Raw genomic sequence first — 13,974 nt, forward strand, 5'->3', positions numbered from 1 at the left:
ATTCTTGATGAAAGAAAAGAATGAGAAAGTAACTGTAACCATTTTCGTTAAGTATGAGTGTTTTGATATATGTCTTGAAGTTTTCCAAAAGTATTTTAATACATCTAAATACACTACATGTATATACATTTTAACTGAGTCGTTAAGTCATCGTTAGTCGTTACATGTAAGTGTTGTTTTGAAACCTTTAAGTTAACGATCTCAATTAATGTTGTTAACCCATTGTTTATTATATCTAATGAGATGTTAAATTATTATATTATCATGATATTATGATATATTAATATATCTTAATATGATATATATACATTTAAATGTCGTTACAACGATAATCGTTACATATATGTCTCGTTTCGAAATCCTTAAGTTAGTAGTCTTGTTTATATGTATATAACTCATTGTTAATATACTTATGGAGATACTTACTTATCATAATCTCATGTTAACCATATGTATATCCATATATATATCGTCATGTCGTTTTTACAAGTTTTAACGTTCGTGAATTGCCGGTCAACTTGGGTGGTCAATTGTCTATATGAAACATATTTCAATTAATAAAGTCTTAACAAGTTTGATTGCTTAACATGTTGGAAACATTTAATCATGTAAATATCAATCTCAATTAATATATATAAACATGGAAAAGTTCAGGTCACTACATCATCAATACCCTTTGCTTGAGCCAATGTGTTCCACCATGTTAGTGCGCCGTCTGACAGCGTACATGAAGCATACTTGGTTTTATTCGCCTCTAAGCAGTTACTAACTCGAAACAAAGATTCTAATTTCTCAAACCACCTAGTGAGACCAACTGGCCCCTCAGTTCCACTAAAGTTGTGGGGATTGTAGCTTTGAAACTCTTTGTATGTACACCCATTACGAATGGGCTGGATAACCGGTGGCGGTGGAGCTTGGGGGTTCATTTTCGCTAAAGCTGCGGCGACTCGGTCATTGATCATTTCCTCGATTTGGGCTGTGGTCGGTGTTGACCTTCCGTTGGCCATGATGTTCTAAACAAAATTTTTGACTCAAGTCAAAATCCATCATTCAAATAGTAATAATACAGTATATGGTAACCAGCATGGAATCAACACAACACACGCTAATTAAGTAACGCAAATAGATTCAGATACCACAAGGTCATCATACAGTAACGTAAATAGAACAACGTGCAAGAATTAAATAACGCAAAGTTCCATTCATTAATAACAAGTTGCATACATCTGCATAGGTTCGTACAATACATAAGTGAAACATAAAACTACAAATGAGATTACATAATGAAATCTACTACAAAAGCCCTAAGGTGATGGTGGGTGTAGGATGTCTAATACATGGGACATCTGGTCCTCGAGCTCAGTTACCCGAGCACGGAGGATCTCCACCTCCCTCATCAGTTCCTCGACAGAGGGAGATGGTGGGGCAGGCGGTGCAGTCGATACGGGTGGTGCTGGTGGAGCTGGTGGTGCAGACGGTCCGTCTCCAGAAGTAGAGGCTGCAAAGCGGTAAGGCTTACGGATGAAGGGATCAGCAGGATACGGCATAAGCCGCTTACAGGCGGTAACCATGAGCGTCAACGAATGGTCATCCTCCATTAATCTCTAGAATGACGGTACCATGGAAACGGTACCGCTTCTTCGGCGGGGTGGAGGGTGGCTGTACAGGTGCATCATCAGGGTCCTCATCTGAATCCTCGTCACTAGAGTCGTCAGAGGATGAATCGTCGGATGAAGAGTCGGCGGATGATGGGTTGTCTAGATCGGATGGGGGTGGCTACACGGGTGGCTCTCCTCGAGCGACCATCATCTGTCGGTATCTGGCAGGTCCGATCGGCACGAGACGTCCATCAGGAAGGCATCAGCACCAATGGTTATGCTTGTTACGGACTGAACCTTCCCCAAGTTCCGCGGGAATCACAGCACCACCGGGATGGTGCTGTGGCTCCGGAGGTCCTGGGGCAAGTGGAGCTGGAATCTCCGGTGGGTCCACGTGTCTGTCTGAGGTAAACACTGGGTCGGGCGTATGGCTACTGGCTCCAGAGGATGAAGCGCCTGAGTCACTAGAAGGTGTCGACGACGGCATCTGAGAATCGGCAACGATGGCAGGTGAGGTGGCTGATGAGTCTGTGTCGCTGTCCAAAATGATGACAGGTGGAATACCCGACATCTGAACAAGAAAAAATAACTTTTTCCATGTCAGTAAGTCATAAAGCAAGCACGTATTAGGCAAAGTAACTACGACAGTCTAAATCATGTATAGCAGTGAATAGCATGGTAATAATAACAAATCGTACAAAAGTGGCATACGATTAAAAGCAGATAATAGCATGCAGTAGTGAAATCATGTAGTAGCATACGGCATATAGCAGTAAAAGTAAGTAGCAACATGCAGCAAGTTCCGCAGAAACAAGTAAACTAGCAAGTTGTAGATTAGTCCTATTAGTGAATCCTACTCGGTCCAGTCTAGACTCACTAATGCAACCTAATTCCCTACAACCAATGCTCTGATACCAAATGTGATGCCCCGTACAAAACCATCGTGTACGAATCATCAACAGCAGGATCATTACAAGGTCAAATACTATATGCGGTTTCAAAAGAAGTTTGCATTCGTGAATAAAGGTGATGTCTTAACCAACATCAAATGTCTTACAACCAAAAGTATGAATCTATGAACGGAAGCAAGTAATAATAGTACGTGAACTAATGGTCGTTACAAATCATTGTTTCAAAAGGTAACATAGTTTGAATGCAATTAAAACATTTCATACGGTGACAACTCTAACAAGCGCAGCGGGTGTCTACAAGGCATGACTAGTACAACAGGGGAAGCAAGCAACCTTAAGCACCTGAGAAAAACATGCTTAAAAACATCAACACAAAGGTTGGTGAGCTATAGTTTAAGTATAACAGTAATGTAATGTAGGCCACGAGATTTCAGTGCTTCAAAGAGCGTTTCAAAATAGTATGTAAAGTATATGTATTACCGTGGGCACTTGGTAACTAACTTAACGTTTATAACCCCCTGAAGGTACACTTGGCGAGTGCGTATATTTACAAAGTATTAAACACCCGTTAAATGCTAGCGCTACTAGCCCGAGTGGGGATGTCAAACCCTATGGATCCATATCTAAGATTCGCGTTCACCGGTTCAAAGACCAATGACTAAACGTTACCGAGCTAAGGGGAAAGTTTATGCCGTTGTATAACCCACACATATATAAAGTTTAGGTACTCGTGCCTAGTATGTAAAATGTAAAATGCGCATGTATTCTCAGTTCCCAAAATAGTTAAAGTAAAAAGGGATGCTATAACTCACAGTGATAAAGTAGTAAAGTTGACACGGGAAAGGTAAGCAAGTATGTTTGTCCGAAAAGGTCCTCAACCTAAGTCAAAAGTTACTAAGTCAGTAAATCGTCCCAATAGGTTTATATGTATGTAAATTAGGTCTTAAGTATCATCATCATTCATCATTTAACAGAAAGTGTAAAGTAAGTTTCAAGTAAAGACTAGGGTTTGAAACAAAGGCTGACTTCGTTCAGTCGCCACGGCCTCTATACAAACTGAATTGAGGTGGGACCAGTGGCCATGGCTCTGTATATGAGTCTTTTAGTTGCTGTAAAAATTCCAGAACCAAAATCATCTTCGTTTGACCGTGGCGACGGTTTAAGTGTGAGTAGGTCAGAATTTTCAGCACAACGTTAAAAGGACATAGTGACGTTCGGAGGGCCATAGATCCTAAACCGTAACTCGGATTAAGACGAGTATTAAACAAAAAATTATCTATTCGAACAGAGATAACTGAAAATCAACTTTACAGTAGCCTAGGTATTCTGATAAGACCCAAAAAATAGTAGGTTTAGTGTTCCGGTGGGTTCTTGGTGCTCGATGCTCATCACGGTTCTCATCCTTGATGCATATAGCTTCAAGTGTATAACTCGTTGATGTGTTTGCATCATCTTTACCAAGTTTTGACCATCATAACACAAGTGTAAGTCTAAGACAAGTAGCACAACTCAATTAAGTGTTGCAAGTAGTTTGATGAACCAAAGTTACATCAAGATCTTAGATCCGACACATACATGAGTTACAAAAGTAATATTAAGCTACAAACTTGAAAGTAAACTAACTAATCAAGATCTTAAGTTGTAGAACATAGTTATTAGTTAGATCTTGAAGATCCTAGACCCAAAAGTCTAGATCTAAAGTTCTTAAGTTAAATCCTAATTTATAAGACATGAATCTTTACTTTAATGAAACCATAGGTTATGAAACTTAGATTTTCATCTTGTAAAGTGTATGTAAGCTCATAAGCTCTTGTTTACAACAAAATAAGTAGACCATAAGCTATAGAAACTTAGATCTTTCATAAGTATATGAAGTTATAACTAGAAAGTTATACTTCTATGTTCTTGAACTTATAAAGTTAACTTTTAGTTTCAAGAAATATGAGATCAAGATTAACAAGTAATACTTGACCAATTTAACAACATTTCAACTTTAAAGTACATAAAATGAAGAAATAAGTTAAATCTACAAGTAACAAGTTCATGGTTGTTCATACTTTAAAGATTCAAGCCAAGGCTTTGATCTTTAAGAAAGTAAACTTTAAGTTTACAAACATGGATACAAGTAATGATTTTACAACTCATGAACTTTCTTTCTTTAAAACATTAAGTGTAGAACCATAAATAGAAAGTTTAGGTTCTTGTATGTTCTTGTATGAAAAAGATGATATGAAGAACAAACTAGAGAGTTTGATTCTTAATAACTAGTAAGTAAACAACAACATCAAAGATCAATTAACAAAGCAAGCAAATGATAATGATATGCATGTATATAATTCGGTTTTCACAAGAAAAAAAGAAAGAAAAAGAAGCCTTGTTACTTACAAAAATGGAGAGAAAAGATGAGAGAAAAAGTTGAGAGAAAAGTGAAGTAAGTTTGTGTGTGTGTAAAATGAAATGAACTAGTGAATAAGTAATACAAAAATTGAAAAAGAAACCTCCCTCCCACCTTGTGTTGGCCGTAGGTTTTCAAAAAAAAGGGAAAGAATCAATTGCTCTTTCAACATGGGGAGAAGGTGATAGCTAGAAGTGGTATTAAAGTAAAATGACATGGGAAAGATGGTGTAAGTATCTTGTAACTAGTCTCTTTACTTCACTAACTAGTCTAGTTTCCTCTTAAAGTAATACTTACATAATAAATGGGCTAATTAGTCCATTAAGGATGTAGGGTGGGCTTCTAAGTCCACTAATCATGAGTCCATTAATAAAAGACCAAGTATGAAACAAATAATCCAATAAAGCCCAAGTAATTAACTAGTAACCTTAGTTAATTAAAATGATTAATAATAATTAAATCATGAATGTAAATAATATTCGGAAATATTATTCGTGATATGTGCGTGCGTCAAAAGACAATTCGGGCCATGAAAAGTTAAATACGGTAACAAGTAAACGTATAAAAATACATTTATTAATGCGCAAGTATTAATAATAAATTATTAATAATTAAACGTTGGAAAATCCAGGGTCGTTACATTACCCGCCCGTTAAAGAAAATTTCGTCCCAAAATTTTAAGCTGAGGTAGATGGAGGAGTCGGGAAAAGGTGAGGATACTTCTGCATCATTTGATCCTCTCGTTCCCAGGTAAACGCAGGTCTTCGTTTGACATTCCATCGAACTCGGACGATCGGAATCTTGTTGTGTTTCAAAGTTTTGACCTCAGGGTCCATAATTTCAACAAGTACCACTTTCCTCGAATCCCTATACTTTGGTACCCAAATTCTATCAGCCAAATATCAAGTTCTGTCTTCCCGAATATTAAGCTATTTTTCCAATCCTTTGGGTATTTCCCTTCCAAAACTTCCTTTATTTAAAACCACTTGTTGTACCTCTTTTATTCGAGTAGTAAGGTTGGTACGAATAACCATATTCATAGCTTTTACTCGAATAGGTTCTCTTTTCTTTTGACTCAAGGCATCGGCTACTACATTTGCCTTCCCCGGGTGGTAACGAATCTCACACTCGTAATCATTTAGCAGCTCAACCCACCTACGCTGCCTCATGTTTAGTTGCTTTTGATTTAAAATATGTTGAAGACTTTTGTGGTCAGTGTATATGATAAATTTGACCCCATATAAATAATGTCTCCATATCTTTAATGCAAAAACAATGGTGCCCAATTCCAAATCGTGTGTAGTGTAGTTTCATTCATGAATCTTGAGTTGTCGAGAAGCATATGCAATTACTTTCTTTCGTTGCATAAGAACACACCCAAAACCCAATCATGATGCGTTACAATAAATGACAAAGTCTTCAACTCCTTCGGGTAACGATAAAATAGGTACCGTAGTTAACTTCTTCTTCAATAATTGAAAGGAACCTTCTTGTTTGGAAGTCCATTCATACTTCTTCCCTTTATGTGTCAATGCGGTTAAAGGTTTTACTACTCGGGAGAAATCTTGAATAAATATCCTATAGTAACCGGCTAAACCTAAAAATTGACGTATTTGCGTCGGAGTTTTCGGGGTTTCCCAATTTTTAATGGCTTCAATCTTGGCGAGATTAACTTTGATTCCATTACTACTGACTACGTGGCCAAGAAATTGTACTTCTTTTAACCAAAAAGCGCATTTAGAGAATTTTGCATAAAGTTGTTCTTTTCTTAACAACTCTAACACAAGTCTCAAGTATTGTTCATGCTCTTAGTTATTCTTCGAATAGATAAGAATGTCATCAATAAAGACAATAACAAACTTATCTAAATATGGACTACATACTCGGTGCATGAGGTCCATGAATACTGCGGGTGCATTGGTTAAACCGATTGGCATAACCATGAATTCGTAGTGGCCATAACGAGTTCTGAAGGCTGTTTTCGGTATATCGGCTTCTTTAACCCTCAGTTGATGATAACATGACCTTAAGTCGATTTTGGAGTATATGCTCAAACCTTGGTGTTGATCAAATAGGTCGTCAATTCTCGGTAAAGGGTATCGGTTTTTGATGGTTACTTTATTCAGCTCACAGTAATCTATACACATGCGAAAAGACCCATCTTTCTTTTTGACGAAAAGGATTGGAGCTCCCCATGGTGACGTACTCGGTCGGATGAAACCACGCTCTAATAGTTCATGTAGTTGACTTTGTAATTCTTTCATTTCGGTAGGTGCAAGTGTATATGGAGCACGAGCTATAGGTGCTGCTCCTGGTACAAGATCTATTTAAAATTCGACGGATCGGTGTGGAGGTAGTCCCGGTAATTCGTCTGAAAGCACCTCAGGAAATTCTCTTACGACAGGAACGTCATCGATTTCCTTTTCTTCTGTTTCGACCTTCTCGACGTGTGCTAGTACGGCATAGCAACCTTTTCTTATTAGTTTGTGTGCCTTTAAACTACTAATAAGATTTAATTTGGCATTACCCTTTTCTTTGTACACCATTAAGGGTAGTCCTTCTTTGCTCGGGATGCGAATCGCCTTTTCGTAACAAACAACTTCGGCTTTTACTTTGGACATCCAGTCCATACCAATAATTACATCGAAGCTCCCTAATTCCACCGGTATTAAATCAATTGCAAACGTTTTGTAGTGACCCAAACTTTTCCATGTTTATATATATTAAATGAAATTGATATTTACATGATTAAGTGTTTCCAACATGTTAAGTAATCAAACTTGTTAAGACTTGATTAATTGAAATAGGTTTTATATAGATAATTGACCACCCAAGTTGACCGGTGATTCACGAATGTTAAAACTTGTAAAAACTATATGATGACATATATATGTTTATATATATAGTTAACATGATATTATGATAAGTAAGTATCTCATTAGGTATTTTAACAATGAGTTATATACATAAAAATGAGACTATTGAATTAAAAAACTCGAAAACGATATATATAACGATTATCGTTATAACAACGTCTTACTAAATACATATGAATCATATTAAGATATTGTTACACTATGTTTAATCATGATAAATGATAAGTAAACATGTCGTTAAGTGTAATAACAATGAACTACGTATGTAAAAACAAGACTACTAACTTAATGATTTCGAAACGAGACATATATGTAACGATTATCGTTGTAACAATATTTAACTGTATATATATCATACTAAGATATACTAATATATCATAATATCATGATAATGTAATAAATTAACATCTCTCTAGATATAATAAACAATGGGTTAACAACATTTAACAAGATCGTTAACCTAAAGGTTTCAAAACAACACTTACATGTAACGACTAACGATGACTTAACGACTCAGTTAAAATGTATATACATGTAGTGTTTTAATATGTATTCATACACTTTTTAAAGAATTCAAGACACTTATCAAAGAACTTCTACTTAACAAAAATGCTTACAATTACATCCTCATTCATTTTCATCAACAATTCTACTCGTATGCACTCGTACAATACACAACTTCTAAATGTATTTACTATTGGTATATACACTCCAATTATCAGCTCTTAGCAGCTCATGTGAGTCACCTAACCATATGGGAACCATCATTTAAAATCTAGCATGAAATATCTCACAAAATAACAAACTAATGGAGCCTCTATGATGGATCATAATTCACGTGAAGATGGGCGTACATAAACACTTTCATTTTGCAACTTACATGCATCAAACTACTCTCTCTCAAGTGTTCTTCTATTGTGCTAAGTGTTCTTCATCATCTTCATCAAAATCTAGCTCAATCTAGCTCATAAATCCATACATAAACCAAGTTATAAAACAACTACTCAAGAACACACCAACAACACTTCTAAGTTTGCTAGCTTACTTCCAATCTTGCAAATCCACTTTGAGTGATCATCCAACCTCAAGAAATCTTTCTTATTTATAGTAATATATCTTTCTAATACAAGGTAATACTCATATTCAAACTTTGATTCAATTTCTATAACTTTAACAATCTTATTTCGAGTGGAAATCTTACTTGAACTTGTTTTCGTGTCATGATTCTACTTCAAGAACTTTCAAGCCATCCAAGGATCCTTTGAAGCTAGATCTATTTTTCTCATTTCCAGTAGGTTTATCCACAAAACTTTAGGTAGTAATGATGTTCATAACATCATTCGATTCATATATATAAAACTACCTTATTCAAAGGTTTAAACTTGTAATCACTAGAACATAGTTTAGTTAATTCTAAACTTGTTCGCAAACAAAAGTTAATCCTTCTAACTTGACTTTTAAAATCAACTAAACACATTTTCTATATCTATATGATATGCTAACTTAATGATTTAAAACCTGAAAACACAAAAAACACCGTAAAACCGGATATACGCCGTCGTAGTAACACCGCGGGCTGTTTTGGGTTAGTTAAATAAAAAATATGATAAACTTTGATTTAAAAGTTGTTCTTCTGGGAAAATTATTTTTCTTATGAACATGAAACTATATCCAAAAATCATGGTTAAACTCAAAGTGGAAGTATGTTTTCCAAAATGGTCATCTAGACGTCGTTCTTTCGACTAAAATGACTACCTTTACAAAAACGACTTGTAATCTATATTTCCGACTATAAACTTATACTTTTTCTGTTTATATTCATAAACTTAAGTTCAATATGAAACCATAGCAACTTTAATCACTCAAAACGGATTTAAAACGAAGAAGTTATGGGTAAAACAAGATTGGATAATTTTGCTTGTTGTAGCTACGTGAAAATTGGTAACAAATCTATATTAATCATATCCTAGCTAACTCATATTGTATTATAAATGTTTTCTAATATATTATGTAATCTTGAGATACCATAGACACGTATGCAAATGTTTTGACATATCATATCGACCCATGTATATATTATTTGGAACAACCATAGACACTCTATATGCAGTAATGTTTGACTTAGCTATACAGGGTTGAGGTTGATTCCAAAAAATATATATACTTTGAGTTGTGATCTAGCCTGAGACGTGTATACACTGGGTCGTGGATTGATTCAAGATAATATTTATATATCAATTTATTTCTGTACATCTAACTGTAGACAACTAGTTGTAGGTTACTAACGAGGACAACTGACTTAATAAACTCAAATCATTATAACGTAATAAAAAATGTTGTAAATATATTTTGAACATACTTTGATATATATGTACATATTTGTTATAGGTTCGTGAATCGATCAGTGGCCAAGTCTTACTTTTCGACGAAGTAAAAATCTGTGAAAGTGAGTTATAGTCCCACTTTTTAAATTTAACATTTTTGGGATGAGAATACATGCAGTTTTATAAATGTTTTACAAAATAGACACAAGTACGTGAAACTACATTCTATGGTTGAATTATTAAACCGAATATGCCCCTTTTTAGTCTGGTAATCTAAGAATTAGGGAACAGACAGCCTAATTAACGCGAATCCTAAATATAGATCTATTGGGTTCAACAAACCCCATCCAAAGTACCGGATGCTTTAGTACTTCGAATTTATCATGTCCGAAGGGAGTCCCGGAATGATAGGGGATATTCTATATGCATCTTGTTAAGCTCGGTTACCAGGTGTTCACCATATGAATGATTTTTATCTCTATGTATGGGATGTATATTGAAATATGAAATCTTGTGGTCTGTTATTACGATTTGATAAATATATAGGTTAAACCTATAACTCACCAACATTTTTGTTGACATTTAAAGCAATGTTATTCTCAGGTGATTATTAAGAGTTTCCGCTGTTGCATGCTAAAATATGGGCAAGATTTGGTGTCAGCACGCTTGTATAATATTGTCTAAAACTGCATTCGAGATTTATTTTGTTGTAACATATTAATATTGTAAACCAATATGTATTGGTAGTGTGTAAGTGTGATATTTTTAGATTATCATTTCTGGATAATCTAGGTGGTGTCCTTTTAACCTTGTCGATAAAATAAAGGTTATGGTTTGTTTTTAAAAACAAATGCAGTCTTTGAAAAACGTCTCATATAGAGGTCAAAACCTCGCAACGAAATCAATTAATATGGAACGTTTATAATCAATATGAACGGGACATTTCAGTTGGTATCTGAGCGTTGGTCTTAGAGAACCAGAAATTTGCATTAGTGTGTCTTGTCGAGTTTGTTAGGATACATTAGTGAGTCTAGACTTCGACCGTGTTTTCTTTAAAAACGATTGCTTAACACTTTTGTTGGAAACTATATATTATTAACAGGTAATTATTATGTGATATATTAACCTCTTAATGTGTTTAATATTGTGTGATAGATGTCTACCACTAGTACAAATCCCATCGACTCACCTAATAATAATGAAGAGTCGAATATATTTTGGGAAGATTCACAAATTCCCGAAGAGGAACCGGAAGAGGAGGAACCGGAAGAAGAGGAACCGGAAGAGGAGGAACCGAAAGAGGAGGAACCGGAAGAAGAAGAGGTTCCAGAGGAAGAAATATTGATACCTACAGTAAATCGATTAAATAAAAGAAAATCCTCAACCAACGGACCAAAGTTAAAAATGATCAATGGTGTTTCAGCCGAGGAAGCAAAATATTGGGAAGATTACCAATTTTCTGATGAATCAGATCCTGATGAGGATTCTGATGATGTTATAGAAATTACCTCGACCCAATTTAATAAAGCAAAATAAAATAATAAGGGAAAAGGTATAAAAATAGAGAAACCTGTTTCCAACCCAGATGAACTTTATATGTATTGGCAACATCCGTATTTCCTAAATTGTAACAATAACCCAGGAACCTCTAAACCACCAGGTTTTTCTAAACCATTGTGGAAAACGACGGCTCGTATTAGAGGAACACCATATATCCCTAGAAAATTAGGAAAACGAACCAAGTCCGAAGAAGAAGAAACCAGTGATTCAGATTAGAGGGTTGTAATCATGTTGTGTATTATATGTATTGTAGTGTGCTTGTACTTTTATGTTCTATGTAAAAATTACTTGTATTGTTTGTTAATTATCTTTTACGAATCTAATCCTTGTCTATTTTACAGTATAAAAAACAAAATGGACGTTAAGGGTAGACAACCGAATATTTTAGAAGACCTACCAGAGGATATGATTGAGGAAATCTTGTCTAGAGTCGGTCAGAATTCATCAGCACATTTAGTTATGGCGAAATTAACTTGTCAAACATTTGAAAGACTTTCCAGAAATGCCTTAGTTTATAAAAGGCTTTCCTTTGATAGGTGGGGTATATCACATTGGGGAGACCGTAAGTTATGCCGTGTTTTCTTTAAAGCGTTAAATGCGGGGAACCCAAATGCAATTGTACGCTACGGATTAAGAACCTATTTTGACTCAACATATCCCAACATAGGATTTCGTAAGTTAGAAAGAGCTTCTAACATGCAACATAAAGAAGCATGTTATACTTACGGGTTAGTGATGTTCGCTTCTTACCAAAGTGAGAAAAAGAACATCGGATTACAACTTTTAAATAAAACCTTCCCACAAGTGACGGATTCAGTAGTTGGGGTGAGAAACAAGGTTTTTAGATTATTACGGGGCTGTTGGACATTACGAAACCCTCGTCCTTTTGACGACATTACAACATGCTGCCAAGCCAATGGTCATAACGGTTACTTTCCACAAGACCAAGGATGGGAAGTCGTCTTAGTAAAACCAGAATGCATGACTTGTTTCTGGACTTATGAATTACGTGTCTTAGGGTTAAAGATTTCCCCCAAGATTTATTTTTAAGTTTTGCTGCTTCATCAAATTTTTCCCTTGAAATCTCGATCACTTCTTCTTCTGGATCCTCTTTTGGATCCTCTTCCGATTCTTTCACTTCCAGTTCATCCGAAAATTGTGAATCTTCCCAAAAAGTCTCATCATCTCCCTCATATCCATCATTAGATATATGGATGGTTGACGCATCTGTCTTTGTGTCCTCTTCATCACTTGAAAAAATAATGATCGGTTCGTTGCTGGAGATTCATCTTCGGAGTCGGTAAATGAGATAATAAATTCGATGCTAGAGGTAGACATCTATCACACAACAGTGAGCACGTTAAGATATTAATATACCTTATAATATTTACATGTTAATAATATATGTTTCCAACAGAAGTGTTAAGCAATCGTTTTTAAAGCAGACACGGTCGAAGTCTAGACTCACTAATGCATCCTAACAAAAATCGGTTAGATACACTAATGAAAAATTTTCTGGTTCTCTAAGACCACCGCTCGAATACCAACTGAAATACCCCGTTCATATGGATTATAAACGTTTCATATTAATTGGTTTCTTTGCGAGGTTTTGACCTCTATATGAGACGTTTTTCAAATCTTGCATTCGTTTTAAAAACAACCATAAACTTTATTATATGAATAAAGGTCTAATGACATAAATTTAGATTGTCGATCAAAGACAATCTCCTCAAAGTACATAATTTTTACATACACCATTACATAAAAGTAGACAATATATTACAAACACAAATTCCGAATGCAAGTTTAATTATTATGAAAAGCATGCCGACTCCAAATCTTGACCTTGGGTTAACATGCAACAGTGGAAGCGTTTAATAATCACCTGAGAATAAACATGCTTAAAAACATCAACAAAAATGTTGGTGAGTCATAGGTTTATTCCTATATAATAATTTATAATAATAATAGACCACAAGATTTCATTTATAAATAGCGTAAACATGTCATGTGTATAAAAATCATTCATATGATAAACATCTGGTAACCGACCTTCACAACATGCATATAGAATATTTCCCAGTATACAGCGCGCAACTAATATACAAAAATTCAAATTACTAAAGCATACCATTTTCCAGTATGAGAAGAGTTAGTGCCCGTAGATCTACCTTTAGGATTCGCATCAATTAGTGGCCATTATACAGGCCCCATACCATTTTCCAGCATGAGGGGTGTATAATAAACGTTAATTCTTAGGTTACCAGAAAAAGAGGAAATATTCGGTGTAATCAAGTTCAAGTACTTGTG

The sequence above is a fragment of the Rutidosis leptorrhynchoides genome, chromosome 1 (assembly GCF_046630445.1).
Source record: "Rutidosis leptorrhynchoides isolate AG116_Rl617_1_P2 chromosome 1, CSIRO_AGI_Rlap_v1, whole genome shotgun sequence".
Classification (NCBI taxonomy): domain Eukaryota; kingdom Viridiplantae; phylum Streptophyta; class Magnoliopsida; order Asterales; family Asteraceae; genus Rutidosis; species Rutidosis leptorrhynchoides.